The sequence below is a fragment of the Diceros bicornis genome, chromosome 13, assembly GCF_020826845.1.
Source record: "Diceros bicornis minor isolate mBicDic1 chromosome 13, mDicBic1.mat.cur, whole genome shotgun sequence".
Taxonomy (NCBI): domain Eukaryota; kingdom Metazoa; phylum Chordata; class Mammalia; order Perissodactyla; family Rhinocerotidae; genus Diceros; species Diceros bicornis.
This window is the reverse complement of record NC_080752.1, coordinates 56079126-56104689: the sequence shown is the minus strand read 5'-3', so window position 1 is coordinate 56104689 and position 25564 is coordinate 56079126. Positions and strand designations below refer to the sequence as shown.

Sequence of the window (25564 nt, the reverse complement as noted above, 5' to 3'; positions counted from 1 at the left end):
GGCTGATCTTCCTCACAAAAAAAAAAAAAAGTTAATTATGTGAGAAACAAGAAAAATTGAAGACCAACATTCTGAAAGCTTTGATAGTAGACTAATAGTAAGTTAATTCTTTTATTAGTGTTTACTTGTGAATAATAGAAACAAGTTCTTAATAGAATCTGACTAGCATCTCAGGAGTTCATGTTTGACCATCATTTCACAAGAGAATGTTGGATTCTACTGACATTTACTAACATTCAGACTTTTAAGTGAATATTTTCCTCTATGTCATATAGTTCTCATTCCAAGTGCTTTTGTGTATTTTAAGTCTACCCTACTAATATCAGCTTGATTATCAAACTTTATTAGAGCCCTAAAATATTTGGGGACTAAGTATTGATTTCAACCAAATTACTTAAGTGAAATTAAGTAAATTTGCCTGTAGGTCATTTACTTGGAGAGTTGGTACAAGTGAAAACACACTTTTTTAAACCTTTGAGCAAATTATGTTTATATATTTTTTAAAACTTAAAAAAATCATTAAATCAAGTTGTCAGGAGATTTTCAGAGGTACTCTAGAAGTCAGTATATAATCCTATATTGAATTGTTAATGCCGTATTCTTATATCTTCAGTATGTTTTTCTAATTTTGCTTCTCAGTATAGTAGGATTTCCCCTTGACACCGTTGAGTGATATATGTGTAGTCAACGTATCAAAAACTGTAAGTATCAAGAGAGTGTTCCATCTCTATCCCTTTTAACCTTTTCAATAAAGGGGTCAACTACTCCATAACATTCAATTTCAGTGTTTAAAACTTGTATGAGAAGTCTTGTTTTTGAAAGGCTTCTTACCTTCCAAGAAGGAGCGAACTTTACTAACAGTTTATCTCCTTCAACTTTTTTTCCTTCATTTTTAAAAAATTTTTTATTGTGAAATTTTTATTGTACATTATTGTTTATCAGTCACGATATAAGTGCATCCCTCCACCCCTTGTGCCCACCCCCCGACCCCCTAGCCCCTGGTAACCACCAAACAGTTTTCTCTGTCCATGTGTTGGTTTATCTTCCACATACGAGTGAAATCATGCACTGTTTGTTTTTCTCTTTCTGGCTTATTTCACTTAACATAATACCCTCCAGGTCCGTCCATGTTGTTGCAAATGGGACGATTTTGTCTTTTTTTATGGCTGAGTAGTATTCCATTGTATATATATACCACATCTTCTTTATCCAATCATCAGTCAAGGGTTACTTCCATGTCTTGGCTATAGTGAATAATGCTGCGATGAACGTAAGGGTGCATAAGCCTCTTTGGATTGTTGATTTCAGGTTCGTTGGGTAGATACCCAGTAGTGGGATAGCTGGATCATAATGTATTTCTATTTTTAATTTTTTGAGGAATCTCCATAGTGTTTTCCACAAGGCTGCACAAGTTTGCATTCCCACCGGCAGTGCATTAGGGTTCCCATTTCTCCACAGCCTCTCCAGCATTTGTTGCTTTTTGTCTTGGTGATTATAACCATTCTAACAGGTGTAAGGTGATATGTTAATGTGGTTTTGATTTGCATTTCCCTGATGATTAGTGATGTTGAGCATCTTTTCATGTGCCTATTGGCCATCTGTATATCTTCTTTGGAGAAGTGTCTGTTCATTTCCTCTGCCCATTTTTTGATTGGGTTGTTTTTTTTTTTGTTATTGAGTTGCGTGAGTTCTTTATATATTATGGAGATTAATCCCTTGTCAGATATATGGTTTGCAAATATTTTTTCCAAGCTGGTGGGTTCCCTATTCATTTTGATCCTGGTTTCATTTGCCTTGTAGAAGCTCTTTAATCTGATGAAGTCCCACTTGTTTATTTTTTGGTTTGTTTCCTTTGAGTAGACATGGAATTCAAAAAGATCCCTTTATGGCTGATGGCAAGTAGTGTACTACCTATATTTTCCTCCAAGAGTTTTCTGGTTTCAGGTCTCACCTTCAGATCTTTGATCCATTTTGAGTTAATTTTTGCATATGGCAAAAGAAGATGGTCTACTTTCATTCTTTTGCAAGTGGCTGTCCAGTTTTCCCAGCACCATTTCTTGAAGAGACTTTCCTTTCTCCACTGTATGTCCTTAGCTCCTTTGTCAAAGATTAGCTGCTCATAGATATGAGGTTTTATTTCTGGACTTTCAATTCTGTTCCATTGATCTGTGTATCTGTTTTTGTACCAGTACCATGCTGTTTTAATTACTATTGCTTTGTAGTATGTTTTGAAGTCAGGGATTGTGATGCCTCCAGCCTCGTTCTTCTGTTTCAGGATTGCTTTAGCTATACGGGGTCTTTTGTTGCCCCATATGAATGTTAGTATTCTTTGTTCTATTTCTGTGAAGAATGTCCTTGGGATTCTGATTGGGATTGCATTGAATCTGTAGATTGCTTTAGGTAGTATGGATATTTTAACTATGTTTATTCTTCCAATCCAAGTGCATAGAATATTTTTCCATTTCTTTATATCATCATTGATTTCACTCAATAATGTCTTATAGTTTTCACTGTATAGGTCTTTCACCTCCTTGGTTAAATTTACTCCTAGATTAAAATTTTATTCTTTTTTGTTGCAATTGTAAACAGGATTGTCTTCTTGACTTCTCTTTCTGTTAGTTCGTTGTTGGTATATAGAAATGCAGCTGATTTCTGTAAGATGATTTTGTACCCTGCCACTTGGCTGTGGCTCTTTTTCCAAGTGGTGAGAGTGGGCACCCTTGTCTTGTCCCTGTTTTCAGAGGGATGGCTTTCAGTTTTTCCCCATTGAGTATGATGTTGGCTGTGGGTTTGTCATATATAGCCTTTATTATGATAAGGTACTTTCCTTCTATACTCATTTTGTTGAGAGTTATGATAAAAACTCTCAACAAAATGGATCTCGTCCATCTTTGTTGGATCTTGTCAAAAGCCTTCTCTGCATCTATTGAGATGATCATATGGTTTTTATTCCTCATTTTGTTAATGTGGTGTATCACATTGATTGATTTGCGGATGTTGAACCATCCCTGTGTCCCTGGTATAAATCTCACTTAATCGTGGTGTATGATCTTTCTCATGTATTGCTGTATTTGGTCTGCCAATATTTTGTTGAGGATTTTTGCATCTATGTTCATCAAGGATGCTGGTCTTTAGTTTTCCGTCTTAGTATTGTCTTTGCCTGGCTTTGGTATCAGGGTGATGTTGGCCTTGTAGAATGTGTTGGGAAGTGTTGCATCTTCCTCTATTTTTTGGAATAGTTTGAGAAGGATGGGTATTAACTCTTCTTTGAATGTTTGGTAAAATTCTCCAGAGAAGCCATCTGGTCCTGGACTTTTATTTTTTGGGAGGTTTTTGATTATTGTTTCAATCTCTTTACTTGTGATTGGTCTATTCAGGTTCTCTATTTCTTCTTGATTCAGTTTTGGGAGGTTGTATGAGTCCAGGAATTTATCCATTTCTTCTAGATTGTCCAATTTGTTGGCATATAGTTTTTCATAGTATTCTCTTATAATCTTTTGTATTTCTGTGGTATCTGTTGTAATTTTTCCTTTTTCATTTCTAATTTTATTTATTTGAGCCTTCTCTCTTTTTTCTTGGTGAGTCTGGCTAAGGGTTTGTCAATTTTGTTTATCTTCTCAAAGAACCAGCTCTTTGTTTCATTGATCCTTTCTACTGTTTTTTTAATTTCAATTTCATTTATTTCTGCTCTGATTTTTATTATTTCCCTCCTTCCTCTGACTTTAGGCTTAGTTTGTTCTTCTTTTTCTAATTCTGTTAGGCATACTTTGAGGTTGCTTATTTGGACTTTTTCTTGTTTGTTAAGGTGGGCCTGTATTGCTATGAGTTTCCCTCTCAGGACCGCTTTTGCTGCATCCCATATGAGTTGGTACAGTGTATTTTCATTTTCATTAGTCTGCAGATATGCTTTGACTTCTCCTTTAATTTCATTAATGATCCATTGGTTGTTTAGTAGCATGTTGTTGAGTCTCCACAGCTTTGTCACTTTCCCGGTTTTCTCCTTGTAGTTGATTTTTAACTTCATGGCATTATGGTCTGAAAAAATGCTTGTTATGATTTCAATCTTCTTAAATTTATATCAGCATGCCTTGTTTCCCAACATATGATGTATTCTTGAGAATGTTCCATGTGCACTTGAGAAGAATGTGTAATATTCTGTGTTTGGATGGAGTGCTCTGTATATGTCTATTAAGTCCATCTCATCTAGTTTTTCATTTAGGTCCATTATTTCCTTATTTATTTTCTGTCTGGATGATCTGTCCATTGATGAGAGTGGGGTGGTAAGATCCCCCACTATTATTGTATTGTTGTTAATATCTCCTTTTAGGTTTGTTAATAGTTGCTTTATGTACCTTGGTGCTCCTGTATTGGGTGCATATATATTTAAAAGTGATAAGTCTTTTTGGTGGAGTGTCCCTTTTATCATTATACATTGCCCCTCTTTGTCTCTCATTACCTGTTTTATCTTGAAGTCAGCTTTGTCTGATATAAGTATGGCAACACCTGCTTTCTTTTGTTTGCCATTAGCTTGGAGTATTGTCTTCCATCCTTTCACTCTGAGCCTGTGTTTGTCTTTAGAGCTGAGATGTGTTTCCTGGAGGCAGCGTATTGTTGGGTCTTGTTTTTTAATCCATCCCACCACTCTGTGTCTTTTGATTGGAGAGTTCAGTCCATTTACATTTAGGGTAATTATTGATATATGAGGGCTTGTTGTTGTTATTTTATTGCTCTTTTTCCAGTTCTTTTGCATTTCTTGTGTTTCTCGTCCCATGTGTTTCGGACTACCAATTTAGTTTGGTAGTTCTGTATGGGGGTTCTCTTAGTTTTCTCTTTCTTTATCGTGTGTGATTCTGTTCTGATTATTTGGTTAGTGGTTACCATGAGGTTTGTGTAAAAAATCTCGTGGATGTGAGAGTCCATTTTTTGATGGCCTCTTATTCCCTTAGACTAAGTTGATTCGATCCCTTTCTTCTTCCCCTTCTACGTTGTTGTTGTCACATCTTATTCCTTCTTGTGTTGTGAGTTCGTGTTTAACATGATGAGGTTATATTTATGCTTGGTGCTTCCCTTCCCTTGATCTTTGGTTTTATAATTAAGTGTTTGCTAATCTATTTTGATAGAGGACTGCAATTTTTCTGGTTTTGTCGACCTATTTTCCTCCTTGTTCAAAACTTTGCATCCCCTTTCTCTTTTTTTCCTCAGGGACGAGGGCCTTCTTGAGCACTTCTTGTAGTGGGGGTCTTGTGGCAATGAACTCCCTTAGCTTTTGTTTATCTGGGATAGTTACTATTTCTCCATCACATCTGAAGGATATTTTTGCTGGATAGAGTATTCTTGGCTGAAAGTTTTTGTCCTTCAGAATTTTGAATATATCATTCCACTCTCTCCTAGCCTGTAAAGTTTCTGTTGAGAAATCAGCTGAGATCCTGATAGGAAATCCTTTGTATGTTATTTTTTTTTTTGTCTAGCTGCCTTTAATATTTTTTCTTTGTCGTTGACTTTTGTCAGCTTTACTACTATATGCCTTGGAGACGGTCTTTTCGTGTTGATATATTTAGGAGATCTATTTATTTCATTCACTAGTATTTCCAGCTCCTTCCCCAGGTTTGGGAAGTTCTCGGATATTATTTCTTTGAATAAGTTCTCTGCTTCTTTTTCCCTCTCTTCTCCTTCTGGAATACCTATAATCCTTATGTTGGATTTCCTAATTGAGTCGGATATTTCTCGGAGAGGTTCTTCACTTCTTTTTAGTCTTAGTTCTCTTCCTTCCTCCCTCTGGAGCATTTCTGCATTGCTGTCCTCAATATTGCTAATTCTTTCCTCCATATTGTCAGCTCTGATGCTTAAGGCTTCCAGATTTGTCTTTATCTCCTCTATTGTGTTTTTCATCTCTAAGATTTCTGATTTTTTTTTTATAGTTTCAATCTCTTTTGTGAAGAAACTCCTGATTTCATTGAATTGTCTATGTTTTCTTGTATTTCATTAAGCTTTTTTATGATGGCTATTTTGAATTCTCATTAAGGTTATACATTTCTGTGCTTTCCGGGTTGACTTCTGGGTGCTTGTCATTTTCCTTTTGGTCTGGAGATTTAATATATTCTTGCATGGTGCCTGTCAGTGTTGGCTTACTTTTCCTCACAGTGAAAATATATGGTCTCAGTTTCCTCTTGCTGCTGCTGGGTGGGGGTCAAGGGCTGTGTATTGTGGCCAGCCTCAATCCGCAGGCATTCTTCTCGGCCTCTGGCTGATCTGAGGCGTGGCTGAGTGGAGGCTGCTAGGGGGGAAGCGTGGGAACAGCTGTGACTAGAGTGCAGCTGGGCTGAAGCAGCTGGGGTTTGGGTGCGGGTGAGTTGAAGCAGCTACAGCTGAAGTGCTGCTGGGCCAAAGAAGCAGGAACTGGAGCACCACTGGGCCGAAGAAGCTGGAACTGGAGTGCGCTAGGCAAAAGAAGCTGGAACCAGAGTGTGCTGGGCCAAAGAACCTGGAACTGGAGTGCGGTGGGCTGAAGTTACGAGCGCCAAGTCAACTGGAGCCTGAGCACAGGCCAAGCTGCAGCAGCTGGAGCCAGGGGGAGGGAGGGCGGTCAAGCCAAAGGAGCTGGGGCCGTGGCACGGTGGAGCTGGGGAAGCTGGGGCCGTGGCCTGGTCCAGCTGGAGCAGCTGGGGCTGTGGCATGGTGGGGCCTGAGCTGCCGCTTCCTCTGGTGTGGGGGCGCAGGCTCACCCCACTGCTGGTCAGGCCCGGGCACCTGGGGGCTGCTGTCTGTGGGGGTGGGACGCGGTCACGCTGCCCCTGCTGGTGGGGCCCAGGCACCTGGGGGCCACTGCCTCTGGGGACAGGGCTGAGCTGAACCGCCACTGTGCTGAAGTGCCAGTTGGGTGGGCCAGGTGGGAGAGGGGCTCTTACTTTCGCCTCCCGGATCTCCGAGGTTTCTTGCCTGGCTGTCGCTCTCTGCTCTCCTGAGGGGGTAGGTTGTTGAAACTACCCTCACAACAGTTCCTCTCCCTCCATAGGGGGATCCCCTCAGGCTGTGAGGGGTCTTGGAGAGTGCCATTTTTCACATGGCGAGCCGTCCCTCCCCCTCCTCTGAGAGCCACGGGGTCTCAGTCTCTGGGTCGCAGTCCTTGGGAAAGGAAGGGAGCTCCTCTTACCTTCTTCCACTTACTCTGGGGATTCCAGCACCTCAATCTTCGAGTGTACGGCTGCCTGGGTGCCTCAGATGTCCCGTGTTGTGTGAATAGCTTCTGTTGGAATATGAATGTCTTTTTTGTTGTGTCTTAGTGGGGAGAGCTTCAATGGGGGAAGCTCACTCTGCCATGATGCTGATGTCCTATCTCTGTCAACTTTTGATGACTTGGCCCCCCAATAAACTTCAGGCAGAGGCCTCTGCACATGCCCTCAGCATGGACATCACTCAGAGGACCTCAGAGTTCAAAGTCTCCTTCTTCCCCAAGCATTGCTGATTACTCTTCAGCCCGCTGAATGCCGAAATTCCCACTGTCACAGTATGGTTCCCTCCTTCTGGGTCAAAGTTAAAGGCTTCAGTACCTCCTAACAGAACTGGATCCCTAAGGCCAAGACATTTAGCCAATGTCAGCCATTTTAGGCATTTTGACTAGAAATTACATTGAAGGTTCCTGAAAGAATGAGAAATGTTTGTACATTTTATTCAAGCTCATTTGATTACAGAGTTAATGTACTTGATTTTTAAAAAAAAATTAATTGTGGTAAAATATACAGAACATAAAATTTACCATTTTGCTTATTTTTCTAAAAGTATACCTTTTTTCCAGAGTACTGATAAATATTAAGGTTTAGTTTTTATTATTTATGATGATATAGGTTTGTTTCTAATTAGCCTTCTAAATGTATTTATCCAGATGAACCAGTTTTTGTTTTCTTGTATTTCCCCTTGTGAGCTTTTAAGATGTGAAATGCTGTTTCACTTTGAGTTAATTTAATATAAGGGTATGTTCCATTCAAATATCCTGGACCAAAAGCAGATAATTCTTCTTGAAAGACTCTCATTTGCTTAGCTCTAAGTGCATTATCATGGATATGCAGGTTAACTTGTCCATCTGTTCTGCTTTATCAGATCAAAATGTGTTTTTAAGAGATTATACATTTTCAGTGTGTGTGTGTGTGATTCTCATTCCCTCCTCCCCCGCTTATGTCCTCCCAAGTCGCCTGCAGTGCCAGCATCCCCTCCCTGCTGGGCTCATGCCTGTAACTGTCCAATGCAGACGCCTGTCGTGCCTAAACTTGTTACCTGCCAGCAATTAAATATGCCTTGTTGAAGTGAAGAGTCAAACCAGACTTAAAACAAAGCTTTTCAGTGCTGAGGTCCTAGTTTTATTCATTCCAGCCCGCTTGTGAGTCACTAACGGTGACAAATAACCATGTGTTCAACTGTGTTCATCTGAAATCACACGGGGGCCACTCAGTCATGTCCCCTCTCAGTGAGGTCTCACCATCAGAGTGTGAAATACAAATATTGATCAACTTTGAAAAAGCTTACAAATGATTCTGCTTTTTCCCTCCCTTCCCTTCAGTATCTCCTTTCAGGTAAAGGTTGTGACAGGAAAGGATGGGCAGACTGGTACTCCTTTTGTTATAGCAACCCAGCTTCCTCCTGGTTTCTGCCTCTTTTTCACCCCAGCAGCAACCATTTCAGGTACTTTTCAGTGGTTCTAAAATGTAGCTTTGTCCCTGATTTTCCACACTTGGACGTGGGGATTTGGTGTTCTCTGGCAGAATCAGATATTTTCCAAGAGTCTGTCCTTTGTAATTAAAAGATACATATTGAGATGACTTTATGAAGAATCAAAGTTTTAATGCATGAATTATGTTATTTTTTCCTGCTGTTGATGAAATGAAGAAGTTTTTGTCTCTGGTTCATTGGCTTACATCTATTAACTATTCAGCTTGAATGTTTTTCATTATTATTTGCTTTTCTGATACATCTGCTTTTTTATGCTTTTTGTATGATTGTGGCCTCTTTGTGATAGATTTTTCTCCTCTCTCTTCCCCCTTTCCTTGTCTGCTTTTTAAAAAAGGAGTAAATTTTCCAAATTATTTCCTTGCTAATGTAACTTTCTTTTGTTCTTTAGGCATGTTTTAGGTGATGAGTAGCAAAGAACAATGATTCTACATTTCTGAATACAAGAAAGTACCTAGAAACCACAAGTCACTTACTGTGTTCCTGTATACATAAGTTCTTTTTTAACTGTGATAAAAATACATAACATAAAATTTATTCTCTTAACCATTTTTTAGCATACAGTTCAGTGGTATTAAGTACATCCACATTGTTATGAAACCATCACCACCATCCATCTCCAGGACTTTTTCATCTTCCCCAAACTGAAACTCTGTCCCCATTAAACACTAACTCCTCATTCCACCTTCCCCAGCCTCTGGCACCCACCATTCTCCAGAGACTTCCTATAAGTGGAATCATACAGTATTTGTCCTTTTGTGACTGGCTAATTTCACTCAGCACAGTGTCCTCAAGGTTCATTCATGTTGCAGCAGGTGTGAGAATCTCCTTCCTTTGTAAGGCTGAATAATATCCCATCGTATGTATATATCACATTTTGGTAATCCATTTATCTCTCAGTGGACACTTGGGTTGCTTCCACATTTTAGCTGTTGTTAATAATGCTGCTTTGAACATGGGTGTACACATATCTCTTCTAGATCCTGCTTTCAGTTCTTTTGGGTATATATGCAGAAGTAGAATTATTGGATCATATGGTAATTCTTTGTTTAATTTTGTGAGTAACCACCATACTATCTTCCATAGTGGCTGTAACTATTTTACATTCCCACCAACAGTCACAGCGGTTCCAATTTCTCCACATCCTCGCCAACACTTCCTTTTCTTTTTTTTTTTTTTAATAATAGTAACCATCTTAATGGGCGTGCTATATACTTTTATGGCATAATAGAAAAATATGCACTGAATACATATGTACATAAAGCTGAAGACTTTCACAGTTTTAATATTCAATCAGCTAGCACCATTGATGGTATAGAATTGACTAGTGAGGGAGGGAGCATTTACAACACAGCTTTACCTCAAAGTAGCAGATGTGGTTTTGGCAGCACATGTAGAATCCCAAAGGAAGGGTCCCCTGGAGGAAGGGGAAGGACAGGGGGCTCTTGTGAGCAGAGGTGGGGCTGTCTGGGTGGAAAGGCACACTCCACCTGTGCCCTGGGAGGCACTGGGACCTACACACAGACCAAGGGGTGCTCAGCTCCCTTCTCACGTCCATGTTTTTAACAACTGAAACTGAATTCAGTGTGAGTCTCAAACCCACTGGCCATGGAAAATGTGAATTTTCTTTAATTTTTGTAAATTGATCATTATCTATGGAAGCATTTAGGAAGCTGCAGTTTTCACCTTAACAAATATTTTGTTAACCTTCTTTAGTGATCTACATTGTAGCAGATACAAAAGAAATAACAATCCAGAGTTTCTGCCCTTGAGTCTTCTTGGAACGTAATTTAGAAAATATTAGAAACAGTACAGGACATTGCATAATAAAGTGTGAAACTGCTTTCAGCAAAGTGCCAAAATGTGTGGGATACTCATTAGATGCTTACATTGGCCAGGAGTGTGATATATAATTCATGTTTGTGATGATCTCTTTATGGAATGCAGCTAAAATATTATAGACTTGTGTGAAACAATTTGATTTATTTTCATATATCTAGCTATATGTATACAGAGATTTTGTAGAAAGCACTTTTAAAATTTTTATTTCAACTTTAAATTGATGTTGTATTATTGTATAGCCAAACGTTCTATAGCTGTTTCGTTTCAGATGCTAGAGCACTACAAGTATTTTCCCCAAGTTATTTTGAAAAATTTCAAACTTATAGAAAATGTAGAAAGAATAGTGCAATGAATACTAATAGACGCTTCACCTAGACTCACATTTGCCACATTCATGTGTTATCTATGTCTGTCTGTCTGTCTTTATCTACTCAAATCTAGCTCTCTACCATCTTTCTATCTATCAATCATCTGTCTATGTCTCATCTGTCTATCAATCAACTATCCATCTGTCTATCTATCTGTCATAGCACGTGTTTTCCAAATCATGTTCAAGTTTTAGATCATGCTGGTTCTTTCATGAGTACTTTATCACATATCTCCCAATAAGGAAGTTTACCTGCATAACCATAATGTTATATCACACCCATTAACTTTGATGCAATAATATTCAAAACTTCCCACCTGTATCAGAATATCCTCTGTAGCCGGGTTGTTTCCAACCCAGGATTCAGAGGAGGGCCATGTGATGTCTTTAGCTGCCATGTCTACCTAGTCTACTTTCACCTAGAACAGTGTTTGTGTTTTCCTTCTCTCTCACGACACTGACATTTCTGAAGAGCCCAGGGCATTCACTCTTAGAGTTGCCACAACTTGGATTTTTCTGAGTTTCCTCAATATTAGATTTAGGTCAAACCTTTTTGGCAAGAATATTGTATAGGTGATGTTGTGCAAACATTATTTTAAAATCCTGTCTGGTGGATTGTTAAGGAGAGGTGGACATGCGTGCCCCTAGAGATGCAGATGCTGGCTGCCTGGGTGGTGCTGCAAGGCTGCTGGTATTGCGGCTCAGGACGGCCCGTGCTGGCACTTGGTTCATCTCCTTGTACTATCTGCTGGAATACTTTAAGGAGGCACACTCTCTATTACTAGCTGGGGCTTGGCCTGAACCCAAAGGCTTAGCAGTTGTCCATTTCTAAATACCTTCTTGCTCCTTCTATTCAGACGTTCTCTTCCTGTGGTCCTTTGTCTTGCTGTTGACCCACATCAGAGCCCTTTCCTGGAGGAATGCCAGCAGTAGGAATTAGACACCAAGCATTGAGCTTTCCCAAGAGGCCGCGTGAGCAGGGTGAAGACTTGATGGGCCAGTAACCTGTGGGCTGGGGCATCAGGCTGTGACCTGTCCTTCCGTTCTTTGTTGGGGTGAATTTGGCCCATCCAGCTTGCCTTATGTAGCATAGTATATATTGACAGAGATGTACTGACACATTTTAGAATTCTCTTTGGACTCACACACACATAAACAAATTTTTTTAACCACTTTGAGTCCATAAAACACAGGTATTTAATTTTATAGGCAAAATTTTTTTTAAAGTATCTTTTTCAAGCTTTTTTGGTATTTCTGAAACTCAGCTGGCTGCAGCATTCTGATCTATCTTTGAAATGGTCCTGCATGCTGGTTTTCATCATGAACCTGTATGAATCTCCATTCTAGATTGCTCTCTGAAACTGAACATTCTGCTTGAGGAAAGATCTCATATATAGGGATATTAAAACAAATGTTATTTTATATGAGAATAATGTCTGAGGATCAATACATATATGTTTCATATCTCAGAAATAGTCACCCATATATTTATGAAAGTGCCCTGGATCACTTTGATGCAGTTGATGATGAAGAAATCTCCGTATAGAGAGTCAAGGAGATGTGTGCTAGAAGTGATTGTGGGAGCGTACAGAATGCAGCCCACCCTCAAACGAGGCAAAGACTGAAGGTGTGCACTTGGAAGACAAAAGGTTTATTGTGCCTTATGCCAAGTAATAAAAATATAAAAATAAAGTAAAATGCTTTTAGTACATTTCAGATTCTCCTATGCCACACCCCCTTGTAGTGTTCTATATGATTTTCTCCTTATTTCAGTTAAGAGTTGGTCTTACAAAACATATTTTTATATTGTAGATTTATAAAACCCAAATCTCTCTACTTCCTACTCAGTAAGTGATTATACTCCTGATTTTTCTTTTTGTATTGTTCACTAATTACTAGGATTTTGTTTGCACGTAAAGAAGTTCTTGCTTTTGCCATCAGATCCACCCATACTTTAAGTTTTTTGTTAAATTATGTTATGGATTAGAGCTTTATTTTTTCCCAAAAACATTATCATTTTTTACTTTAGTTTATACAGCTGTTTTTCTAAGCACTAGACTTAGTTTTAACATTAACATCTTTGATGTTTTTATTCTAACTTTCACTTTTTGTTAGTGTGCTAACTGCAGTTCTTACCCAGATGCTGCTTCTGAAACCTAGTTCTATTGTACTATCTTTAGTAAATTATAAACAGAAAAGTATGAAACAAATGGTAATAGCTTTTTTTCCTTTGTTGTCAAGTTCAAAGGCTAATCTGGAGTTTTTTGGAATTTATAATCATTGGCTGATAGATCTAAGCTGTGAAATCTTGTTGTTTGTTATGGAAACTGAAAAGATAGTGCGGAGATATTTCTTTGAAAATCAGTATGATATAAGTCAATGCACATTTACCTTCTGGAATGTTTGTCTTCTGATAGTACATACACATAGAGACTCCAGTACCTAGAAATGTGAATTCCATAGAAATGGAAGCGTTTAAGAGATAGCAAACACTGATGCCAGCAGGTGTTAGCAATTAACCAGCATTAAGCAAACAAACAAAATGAAAACTGCCAGGCACCTTTAGCTGTTTATTTCATAACTTTTTATCATTTTAATCAATCAACAAGTATATAACAAATGGGTTCTGTGGGCTCAGGAGAGTGATTGTGCCTTATTTCAGTGGTAATCAGAACCCATTTGTTCTTATTTAGAACGAACTAATTTAACATGCTGTTGACCATTTAGTGCATAGTGTTGGCCAGTTAGTGCATTGTGGTGGGAGATGTGGTGAAGATGCCCTCTCATATGGAGGTCGTACCAGCACCCAGGGAGTGGCAGTACCTGGGTCGACCAGGGGCCCTGGGACCTGGCCCTCAGCTCTGGGTTTATCAATGCACTTGCTAACCAAATGCATGAAAGACTACGTCACCCCCTTTAATATCAGGATATCTGGGGAGTTGAATTATTCAACAGCAGGTTTGGAATCAGAACAAAGTGAGATGGATAATCTCAAAAGATGCAGTTTATCCAGTCCTTGATAAGTCTAGCCTCACTGAGGTTACCTCTCTAGTGATTGTGATATAAATGTGCGTGTTCTGCTTCCTTGAGCTATAATTCTGTGATATCACAGTAGCCTGCACTTCTGATGACAGCAGGTCTAGTACAGCATGAACTCTGAAGACAGAGCCTGGCTCACTGTCTTGTGCTGTGACTGGAATTTGATGTCACAGATTCTCCTAAGAGACCTTGACTGGAGGTGGGCCATCCTGGGCTGGGCCTCCAGCACCCAGGGCTGATCAGGAGTCCCTCTTGAGCAGCTGATGCTGACAAGGTACAAGTACAGGGTATCTGTGTCGAGACACCTGGCAGGTGCTGGTCCTGGAGCGCGGGCAGAGGGACTGGAGATCCTGCTAGCGTTTGGGGGCCACTGTAGACTCTGCCGCATGTAAACTTTTTTTTTTTTGGCAGATTGTGCCTTTGTGCCTGTTTTGTTTACTCAACCACGTGTACAAGCTAATGGTGTTCGTGCAGGCTTAGAGATTATCCTTAAACGTGCTGAACACTTAATGCACTTGCGTGCAGTCAAGAGGGTGTTTGAATTTTACTTTCAATTGCAGAACTATCTATTATCTCGCAGACTTTGTAGGACATGTGGCCACAGACAGCGGATAAATAAACAGGCAGGCTGTGTCCCAATAAAACTATTTTATCAAAACAGGCGGCAGGCTGGATTTGGCCACGGGCTGTAGCTTGTCCATCCCTGCAATGGAGAAAGAGGAACAGGGAAAGCTTCTTGGAGGAAGTGGCGACTGATCTAGGCTCTAAAAGAGTGGGGTTTGGGTGATGGGAGACAGAGGCGGCACCTTCCAGAGTTGGGGATCCTGTAGGCAAAGGCAGAGCAGGGAAGAGACAGGCGAGGTGTAGACAGGTCTGATCATCTGGTTTGAGTAGCACATGAAGTGGGACTGAAGAAGGCCATCGTGATGGTGGAGAAAAGAAATGCTAAGGTAAGGCTTCCGTGGATCCATCAACAGTGCAAGTGAGTCACTGAGCATGAGGAAGACTGCCCTATGGAGGGTGAAGGGCTGACAGGGGAGGGAGGGAGGCGGCTGGAGAGTGGGGTGACACACGGCAGAGCTTTCGGGCAGACCCCATGGGTAGTGAAGAGGGCTGGGTTCATGGCCAAGGGCAGAGGTTAGCCACCCCTTGATTCTAGAAATTACCTTGTTGTTGTTGTTGTTCTAAAAGGTAAAATGAAACTTTTAAATCGACTACTTTGAGAACTTTTAGAACAGGCACAACTGCTGCAAACATAATTTAAAAGAAAAACTGTGATCATGTGTTATAACACAAAACAATTCGAAGTGTTTCTTTTCTTTTACCATTTGTAAATGTACAGCTCAGAGGCATTAAGCACATTCTCATTGCTGTGCAACCATCACCACCATCCGTCTCCAGACCTTTTTGTCTTCCCAAACTGAAACTCTGCATCCATTAAACACTAACTCCCCATTCCTCCCTCCAGCCTCTGGCACCCACCATTCTACTTTCTGCCTCTATAAATTTGACTACTCTAGAGACCTCATGTAAGTGGAATCCTACAATATTTGTCCTTTTGTCACTGGCTTATTTCACTTAGCATAACGTCCTCAAAGTTCGCCTTGTTGTGGCATGTGTCAGAATTTCCTTCCTTTTTAAAACTGAATATTATTCCGTTGCTTGTATATACCGTATTTTGTTCATCCATGCTTGGACATTTGGGAAAGTAGTGCAGTTTTTACTTTATTTTTTTTATTTTATTGAGGTCATAATAGTTTATAACACTGTGAAATTTCAGTTGTACATTATTATTTGTCAGTCCCCATACAAATGCTCCCCTTCATCCCTTGTGCCACCCCCCAACCCCCTTACCTTCTGGTAACCACTAAACTGTTGTCTTTGTCTGTGTGTCGTGTGTTAGTTTATCTTCCACATGTGAGTGAAATCATATGGTGCTTGTCTTTCTCTGTCTGGCTTATTTCGCTTCACATAATACCCTCAAGGTCCATCCATATTGTTGCGAATCGGATGGTTTTGTCTTTTTTTATGGCTGAGTAGTATTCCATTGTATGTATGTATACCACATCTTCTTTATCCAATCATCAGTTGATGGGCACTTGGGTTGCTTCCACTTCTTGGCTATAGTGAAGAACGCTGCAATGAACATAGGTGTGCATAAAGTCTCTTTGAATTGTTGATGTTAAGTTCTTTGGATAAATATCCAGTAGTGGGATAGCTGGGTCATATGGTATTTCTATTTTTAATTTTTTGAGAAATCGCCATACTGTTTTCCATAGTGGCTGTACCAGTTTGCATTCCTGCCAGCAGTGTATGAGGGTCCGTTTTCTCCACATCCTTTCCAACGTTTGTTATTTTTTGTCTTGGTGATTATAGCCATTCTAACGGGTGTGATATCTTAGTATAGTTTTGATGTGCATTTTCCTGATGATTAGTGATGTTAAACATCTTCTTATGTGCCTATTCGCTGTCTGTATATCTTCTTTGCAAAACTGTCTGTTCATATCCCCTGCCCATTTTTTGATCGGGTTGTTTGCTTTTGTTATTCAGTTGTGTGAGTTCTTTATATATTTTGGAGAATAACCCCTTGTCAGATATATGATTTGTAATTATTTTCTCCAAGTTCGTGGGTTGTCTTTTTGTTTTGTTCCTATTTTCCTTTGCCTTGCAGAAGCTCTTTAGTCTGATGAAGTCCCACTTGTTTATTTTTTGTTTCCATTGTCTGAGTAGACACAGTATTCGAAAAGATCCTTCTAAGACCCATGTCAAAGAGTGTACTGCCTATATTTTCTTCTAGGAGTTTTATGATTTCGGGTCTTATCTTCAAGTCTTTGATCCATTTTGAGTTAAGTTTTGTGTATGGCAAAAGATAATGGTCTACTTTCATTCTTCTGCATGTGGCTGTCCAGTTTTCCCAACACCATTTATTGAAGAGACTTTCCTTTCTCCATTGTATGTTCTTAGCTCCTTTGTCAAAGACTAGCTGTCCATAGATGTGTGGTTTTATTTCTGGGCTTTCAGTTCTATTCCATTGATCTGTGTGTCTGTTTATGTATCACTACCATGGTGTTTGATTACTATAGCTTTGTAGTATATTTTGAAGTCAGGGATTGTGATGCCTCCAGCTTTGTTCTTTTTCTCAGGATTGCTTTAGCTCTTTGGGGTCTTTTGTTGCCCCATATGAGTTTTAGGATTCTTTGTTCTATTCCGTGAAGAATGTCATTGGGATTCTGATTGGGATTGCATTGAATCTGTAGGTTGCTTTAGGTAGTGTGGGCATTTGGACTATGTTTATTCTTCCAATCCATGTGCATGGAATATCTTTCCATTTCTTTATGTCATCATCAATTTCTTTCAATAATGTCTTATAGTTTCATTGTGTAGGTCTTTCACCACCTTGGTTAAATTTATTCCTAGATATTTTATTCTTTTCATTGCAATTGTAGATGAGATTGTCTTCTTGAGTTCTCTTTCTGTTAGTTTGTTATTAGAGTATAGAAATGCAACTCTTTTTTGTAAGTTGATTTTGTACCCTGCAACTTTGCTGTAGTTATTGATTATTTCTATAGTTTTCCAATGGATTCTTTCGGGTTTTCTATATATAAAATCATGTTGTCTGCAAACAGCGAGAGTTTCACTTCTTCATTGCCTATTTGGATTCATTTTTCTTGCCTAATTGCTCTGGCCAAAACCTCCAGTACTGTGTTGAATAAGAGAGGTGAGAGTGGGCACCTTTGTCTTGTTCCTGTTCTCAGAGGGTTGGCTTTCAGTTTTTCCCCACTGAGTATGATGTTGGCTGTGGGTTTTTCATATATGGCATTTATTATGTTGAGGTGCTTTCCTTCTATACTCATTTTATTCAGAGTTTTTATCATAAATGGATGTTGGCTCTTGTCAAACGCTTTCTCTGCATCTGTTGAGATGATCATGTGGTTTTTATTCCTCATTTTGTTAATGTGGTGTATCACATTGATTAATTTGCAGATGCTGAACCATCCCTGTGTCCCTGGAATAAATCCCACTTGGTCATGGTGTATGATCTTTTTAATGCATTGTTGTATGAAATTTGCTAGTATTTTGTTGAGGATTTTTGCATCAATGTTCATCAGTGATATTGGCCTGTAATTTTCTTTTATTGTGCTGTCCTTGTCTGGTTTTGGTATCAGGGTAATGTTCGCTTTGTAGAATGAGTTAGGAAGCTTCCTCTCCTCCCCAATTTTTTGAAAGAGTCTGAGAAGCATAGGTAGTAAGTCTTCGTTGAATGTTTGGTAGAATTCACCAGGGAAGCCATCTGGTCCTGGACTTTTATTTTTTGGGAGGTTTTTGATTAGTGTTTTGATCTCCTTACTGGTGATTGGTCTATTCAAATTCTCTATTTCTTCTTGATTCAGTTTTGGAAGGTTGTATGACTCCAAGAATTTATCCATTTCTTCTAGATTATCCAGTTTGTTGGCATATAGCTTTTCATAGTATTCTCTTATAATCTTTTGTATTTCTAAGGTGTCCATTGTAATGTCTCCTCTTTCATTTCTGATTTTACTTATTTGAGCCTTCTCTCTTTTTTTCTTGGTGAGTCTAGCTAAAGGTTTGTTAATTTTGTTTATCTTTTCAAAGAACCAGCTCTTGGTTTCATTGATTTTTTTCTATTGTTTTTTAGTCTCTATTTCATTTATTTCTGCTCTGATTTTTATTATTTCCCTCCTTCTGCTTATTTGGGGCTTTGTTTGTTCTTCTTTTCCACTTTTTCCAGTTCCTTTAGGTGCACTGTTAGATTGTTTATTTGAGATTTTTCTTTTTGTTGAGATAGGCCTGTATTGCTACAAACCTCCCTCTTAGAACTGCTTTTGCTGTATCCCCTAAATTCTGGCATGTCATATTTTCATTTTCATTTGTTTCCAGGTGTTTTTTGATTTCTTCTTTGATTTCTTCATTGACCCAGTCATTGTTCAGTAGCATTTTGTTTAATCGCCACGTATTTGTAGCTTTTCTGATTTTCTTCCTATAGTTGATTTCTAGTTTCATAATGTTGTGGTCAGAAAAGATGCTTGGTATTATTTCAGTCTTCTTAAATTTATGGAGACTTGTTTTGTGGCCTAATATGTGATCAATCCTGGAGAATGTTCCACGTGCATTTGAAAAGAATGTGTATTCTTCGGTTTTTGGATGGAGCATTCTGTATATATCTACTAAGTCCATCTGGTCTAGTGTGTCGTTTAAGGCCAGTGTTTCCTTATGGATCTTCTGTTTGGATGATCTATCCATTGGTGTAAGTGGAGTGTTAAAGTCTCCTACTATTATTGTGTTACTGTCTATTTCTCTTTTATGTCTGTTAATAATTGCTTTGTATATTAGGTGCTCGTATGTCGGGTGTATAGATATTTATGAGTGTATATCCTCTTGTTGGATTGTTCCCTTGATCATTATGTAGTGCCCTTCTTTGTCTCCTGTTACAGTTTTTGTTTTAAAGTCTATTTTGTCTGATATGAGTATTGCTACCCCAGCTTTCTTTTTATTGCCGTTTGCATGGAGAATCTTTTTCCATCCTTTCACTTTCAGTTTGTGAGTGTCTTTAGGTCTGAAGTGTGTCTCTTGGATGCAGCATATATATGGATCTTGTTTTTTTTTTATCCAATCAGCCACCCTATGCCTTTTAATTGGAGCGTTTAGTCCAGTGACATTTAAAGTAGCTATTGATAAGTATGTACTTACTGCCATTTTTTGGTGTTTTAGTAGTTCTTCTCTGTTCCTTTCTTCTTCTCTTTCTCTCTTCCCTTGTGATTTGATGACTTTCTTTAGTATTATGTTTGGGTTCCTTTCTCTTAGTTTTTTGTGTATTTATTATAGGTTTCTAGTTTGTGATTACCATGAGGGTCATATATAATAACCTACATATATAGCAATCTATATTAAGTTGATGGTCTCTTTAGTTTGACTTCTTTCTAAAAGCTCTACTCTTTTACTCCCCTTCTCCCACATTTTATGTTTTTGATATTTTGTGTAACCTCTTTTTTGTGTGTTTGTATCATTACCCTCTTATCATGGAAATAGATAATTTTTTCCTATTTGTGAGCTTCTCTTTCCCCCTTAAATGAGTCCCTTTACCATTTCTTGCAGGACTGGTTTCTTGGTGACAAACTCCTTTAATTGTTGCTTGTCTGGGGAACTCTTTATCTCTCCATCCTGCAGGGTAGAGTGTTCTTGGCTGTAGGTTTTTTCTTTTTAGCACTTTAAATATATTATGCCACTCTCTTCTAGCCTGTAAGGTTTCTGCTGAGAAGTCAGCTGATGGCCTTATGGGGTTTCCTTTGTATGTAACTTGTCTTTCTCTTGTGGTTTTTACGATTCTCTTTTTATCTTTAATTCTGGACATTTCACTTATGATGTGTCTTTGTGTGGGCCTCTTTGGGTTTTTCTTTTTTGCTGCTCTCTGTGCTTCCTGTACCTGGATGTCTGTTTCCTTCCTTAGGTTAGGGAAGTTTTCAGCTATTATTTCTTCAAATAGATTCTCTGCCCCTTCGTCTGTCTCTTCTCCTTCTGGGACACCTATAACACGGATGTTAATGCACTTGATATTGTCCCAGAGGTCCCTTATACTGTTCTCACTCTTTTTCTTCTTTCTTTTATCTCTTCAGCTTGGGTGATTTCCTCTACTCCTTCATCCAGCTTGCTGATCTGTTCTGTATCCTCTACTCTGCTTTTAAGCCCCTCTCGTGAATTTTTTATTTCCAGTATTGTATTCTTCATTTCTGATTGGTTCTTTTTTATATCTTCCATTTCTTTGCTGACATTCTCACTGAGTTCATCCATTATTCTCCCAAGATGGGTGGGCATCCTTATGACCCTTTGTTTGAACTCTCTGTCAGATAGATTGCTCATTTCTGTTTCATTTAGTTCATTTTCTGGGATTTTGTCCTGTTCCCTAACTTGGAACATATTCCTTTGCCTCCTCATTTTGCCTCTTTCTCTGTGCTTTTATCTATGTATTAGGTAGGTCAGCTACGTCTCCTGATCTTGGAGAGGTGGCCTTATGTAAGAGATGCCTTTTGAGGCCCAGCAGTGTGCTTCCCTCTCATCACCAGTTCCAAATATTCCAGGAGTGACCCCTCTCTGGGCTACGTGTGTCCTTCTGTTGTGGCAGGGTTGCTCTTGCCATAGGTGCCCAGGGAGGCTAAGCTGTCTCCGTGGCCAGCTGGTTATAACGCTCAGCTGCGTGTGGTTGTTGTGGGCCCTTCAGTCTCTTTATCGGGTGTGGGGAGCCCCAGCACAGTTGGCTGCAAGATCTAATAGCACATTCCTGTTGCAGTTTTTCTATTAAGTGAGTAGGCCACCAGTGTAGCTGGTTGTTAGGCTCAGGGGCTTACAATTGCTATAAGCCTCTGGCCTATAAGGCTCTTGTCTGCTCTCTGAGGATTGCAGCTGGGTGGGGCTGGCCCCAGGCACAAGAGCACCCAGTTGTTTCAGGCTTTGGAAGGTGGGGCTGATCCCATATGTGGCTGTTTGAGAAGCACACGTCTTCTGCAGCTGACAAGCCCCACCACCCACAGGGCCACACACACAGTCAACACAGTCCTGCCCGGTACGCACACCCCGACCCCCTGAAGTGGATCCAGTTGCTGCAAGGCAGGAGCCCCACAGACTCCAATAATGCCCCACACGCTCCACCCACTCCTCATGCACACCCTGCCCCACAGAGGTGGACCCACTTGCCAGGCTGCAGAGAATCCAGGCAGCTTGCTTCTGCAGGCCCACAAGTTGCCCAAAGGCTTGTTGTTGGGTGGGGCCAGTCCTTAGGGTGGGCTGCTTTCCTTGGCTGAGTTGGATTAAATCGGTGCTCTAGTGGGTGAGGCAGACCCTGGACTAGCAAGTCACAGGGAGAACTCCAATGGTGTCTGCCAGCATGTATGTCAGCATGCCCATACCCATGCCAGGTCACAACAATGGCTGCCACCAATGTCCCAGTCCCTCGAGAGGTCTCACCTTTCATGGAGATGCACCCAGAGCCTATCAGGTGAGTCTCTTTTCACCAAAGGACTGTGCACCTTTCTTTCTGGTGATTTTAGGTTGCTTTCTGAAATGGGTGAATTTGTGTATGGGCCCTTTAAGAGCCGGCTTTAAATTCTTTGTGACCCAGCTTTTCTAGGGGTACTCCCTGTTGTTGTTAGTAGCCAGCAAAGCCAGATATTACGACACTTGTCTCAGTTGTGTTGCGTCCAAAAATTGCCTATAGCAGCAACACTCCCCTCCCTGGCTCAGGTCCCCCACTCCTCCAGGGAAGGCTGCATACCTTTGGGTTCCCTCTGCATGGCCGTGAAGTCTTGTGGCTTGTGAAAGTGACGTTTTTTGTCTCCAGAAGGGAATTTCTGCCACTTCTACCTCAGTTAGGACTGCCACTTGTTGCAGGGGTTCCGCTTATCTAGTTTTCAGTTCTCTCTCAGGGGTAATTTTTCCAAGAATAGTTGTATGTCTGCTGGCCATGGGAGGAGGTGAGTTCCGAGTCTGCCTATGCCGCTATCTTGACTTCTCTTAAGGTTCAATTTATTAATTTTTGTCTCTATGTTTAATGTACCCTGTGATCTGTGTAAGAAACCTTTGCCTGTCCCAAAGTCATGAGAATATTATCCTGTATTATCTACTACAAATGTCATTGTTTTAAACACCACATTTGGATGTAAAATCCACCTGGAGTTGACTTTTGTTTATGGTGTAAGTAGGAATCAAGATGAATTTCTTTCCTGTGTGGGTAACCAGTGCCCCTGGGCCATTTACTGAGAAGACTGTCTTTTCCCCAGTGCTCTGCCTGCCTCTTCTGTCACATACAAGTGTTCGTATGTCTGGGTCCCAGGAGGACTCTATTCTTTCTACTTCTCCTTGTGGCTGTCCCTGCACTATGACAGCACACCTCCCTGATGACTGTAGCTTTATACCAAGGCTTCATATCTAGTAGCAGAAGCCCTCCAAGTTTATTCTCCTTCAAGATTGTCTTGACTAAATGTGGCCACTAGTATTTCTATGGAGATTTTGAAATTGCATAGTCAGTGTCCACAAGATATCTGCTGAGATACTTTATTGTGATTGTATGAATCTGTAGATCAATGAGGGGAGAAGTGACATATTAACAATACATAGCAAAGCAAACAAATAAAAATACCAAAAAAAAACCTGAACCAAACGAAAACATCACAATAAAGAAGGAAGAAACGATAAACTGAGAAGAAATATTTGTAATTCATGTCACAAAAGGGTTCATATCCCCAATTAGAAAAAGTTCCTAGAAATTGATAAGAAAAATAACACATAGTAGAAAAATTGACAAAAGACACGAACCCACAGTTCACGGAAAATGATATATAAATAGTCCTAAATGTATGAAAATATGCTCAAGCTCAGTCATACCATGACAAAATTGTCATATTGAAGATGTAACAAAGCCAGGGGAAAATAGAGAAGGGACTCCTTCCTCTCAGACTTTGCAGGCCCACCAGGTCCAGCACCCTGAGGACCTGCCTGACTGCACTGGGGGTGCCCATGGGGCTGCAGAAGATATGGGGTTCTCGGAGGCTGCAGGTAGAGGATCTCAAAGAACTCATCTCATGAGCAGAACAGCTGGTGCAGTGCTCATGCCAGCGGCAAGGCAGGGCTCAGGGGCACTCACAGTCCTGGGGCTGCTTGTGAGCACTGGGCCTTCAACAGGAGACCTGGCTGCTCCCGCTCCATGTCCACCAGCATCTGCCCATGTTAGGAGGCCTGTGCACCTGTGCCCACTTGAGCTCGCCCACTCCAACACCCCATCCAGTGTCGATGGAGCCTGAAAACATGCCCTGCTGTGCTTGTGCTTATGAAATTCTGCATTCAGCCCCTCTTTGTATAATTGGGAAACTGAGGCTCAGAAAGAGGCAGGCCCAGGGCACAGTATGTGGTCAGAGTCAAGAAGAAAAGTGAGGACACCGGCTTCATAGGCCCGGGCCCAACTCCTCCAGTCATGTTTACTTTGGAAATGAAAGCCCCTAAGATCCTAGTTTGGACTAGGATCCTACCCAACCCCTCCCAGTTTGGACCATTTTCCTTCCTGCATCCCCACAAGCACGCAGGCACGCACAAACAGAAGCAGACTTCCAGCTGGGGACTATGGGAGGGTGGTTAAGAAGAGCAGACACCCTGAAAATGACAAGGGAAAGAGGAGAGAGGGGTTGGAGCCAGCTCTGCAATAGAGTAGGGGCATCCATTCTCCCGGCAACATGTCCAGAGGTCCATAGCATGAAGGCGATCCTTAAATTTCCCACAGTCCTGCCTGGGCAGGGGCCAACTCCATAGTAGTCTCCAGAGGACAGGGACTGGGGTCCTGCAGTCTACTGTGCTAGGCTCCTGGAAGTGGACCGAGCATACTTCATCCCCTAGTATAGACAGGGACTACAGGAGAGAAGGTCTCAGTTTCCTTCTCTACAAATTGGGCTCTTGCAATGGCAGTACCCAAGGGTTCTGCATGCTTGGAAAGTCTGTAGACCTTGATTCTCTACCAATGACCCATCGTCCTCCAAGGACATGGATAAATGCTTCCCACTCCCTGAAGGTCCTTCGTGGCAGAGAGGAGCTTGGGGAATGAGGACTTGGGGTAGGGAAGAACAAGACAGAGCCAGGGACTGAAAGTTAAGGGTCCAGGAACAAGACCACTCATACTTGGATCCTTGGGGTCCTCATTTGGAAGTAGGGGGAATCATTGCCCTGGCTGAGGTGAGGATGCCTTCTGAGAAAACTAGACACCCCAGAGGGGAGTGGCAAAGAGGGCGGCAGGAGTGTCTTCTGAGGTCCCTTCCACAGCCCTGAAATCCTTCAGGGCCTGCTGTTTTACTCCTGGGACTCCGGAGAGCCTTTGCCTTGAGGTCACCCAAAGAAAGATTCCTGCCTGGGGCTGCAGTGCTAGTGCTGGCCACCAGGGGACAGGCAGCCTCCTGGTTCATGGTGCCCACTGAGCTTTGCTGGAGCAATTGGGGCAGGAAGAGCCATGCAGAATGTCATTTCGGCCACGCCTCTGCTTCAGAAACAATATGCACCTCCTACGATTAGTGATCATTTCTACAGAATGAGCTGGGCAGAGGCAGGAAGAAGAGCTCCAAGATCTCCCCATTTATTTATTTATTCGGAGATTTATTTATTTATTTATTCCGAGATTATGGCTCACCCTGTGCCAGGTGCCAAATGGTCTCTCTCTTCCAGGAGCTTTCAGTCTGGAGGAGAGAAGGACAAAAGCACAGAAGCAAGACATGTGAAAGAAAAGAGTAAGTGCTAACCTGAAAACAAAGCAGGGTGTTGTGAGAGATGAGATGGCAGTCGCTGGGTAGGAAGATCTGAAAGGCCTCACTGGGGTGACATTTACTGAGACTAGAATGACAAGAGAGAGCCATCCCTGCACAAGTCTGGGAGCAGTGTGTCAGGGAGAAGGCACCACTGGTACAGAGACTTGCAGGCAGAAGTGAGTTTGACCTGAGGCGGTTAGAAAGGTGACCAGTGTGGCTGGAGCGAGCCTGGGAAGAGAGAGGAGCAGAAGGAGGAGGGCAGGGCCAGATCTTGGGGGCTGTTAGATTGTTAGTTATCCCTTCCTCT

At 40.9% G+C, this 25564-nt stretch overlaps 1 long non-coding RNA gene across 4 annotated transcripts in view; it reads left to right on the top strand.

Moving 5' to 3' along the window:
* Positions 1-24504: 24504 nt before the first annotated feature.
* LOC131413222 (uncharacterized) overlaps positions 24505-25564 on the top strand; it is a 96835-nt gene continuing 95775 nt past the window's right edge. For all 4 annotated transcript variants that reach the window (XR_009221915.1, XR_009221914.1, XR_009221913.1 and 1 more), the window contains exon 1: positions 24505-25239. This is a non-coding gene — a long non-coding RNA (uncharacterized LOC131413222). The remainder of the gene's footprint in view (positions 25240-25564) is intronic.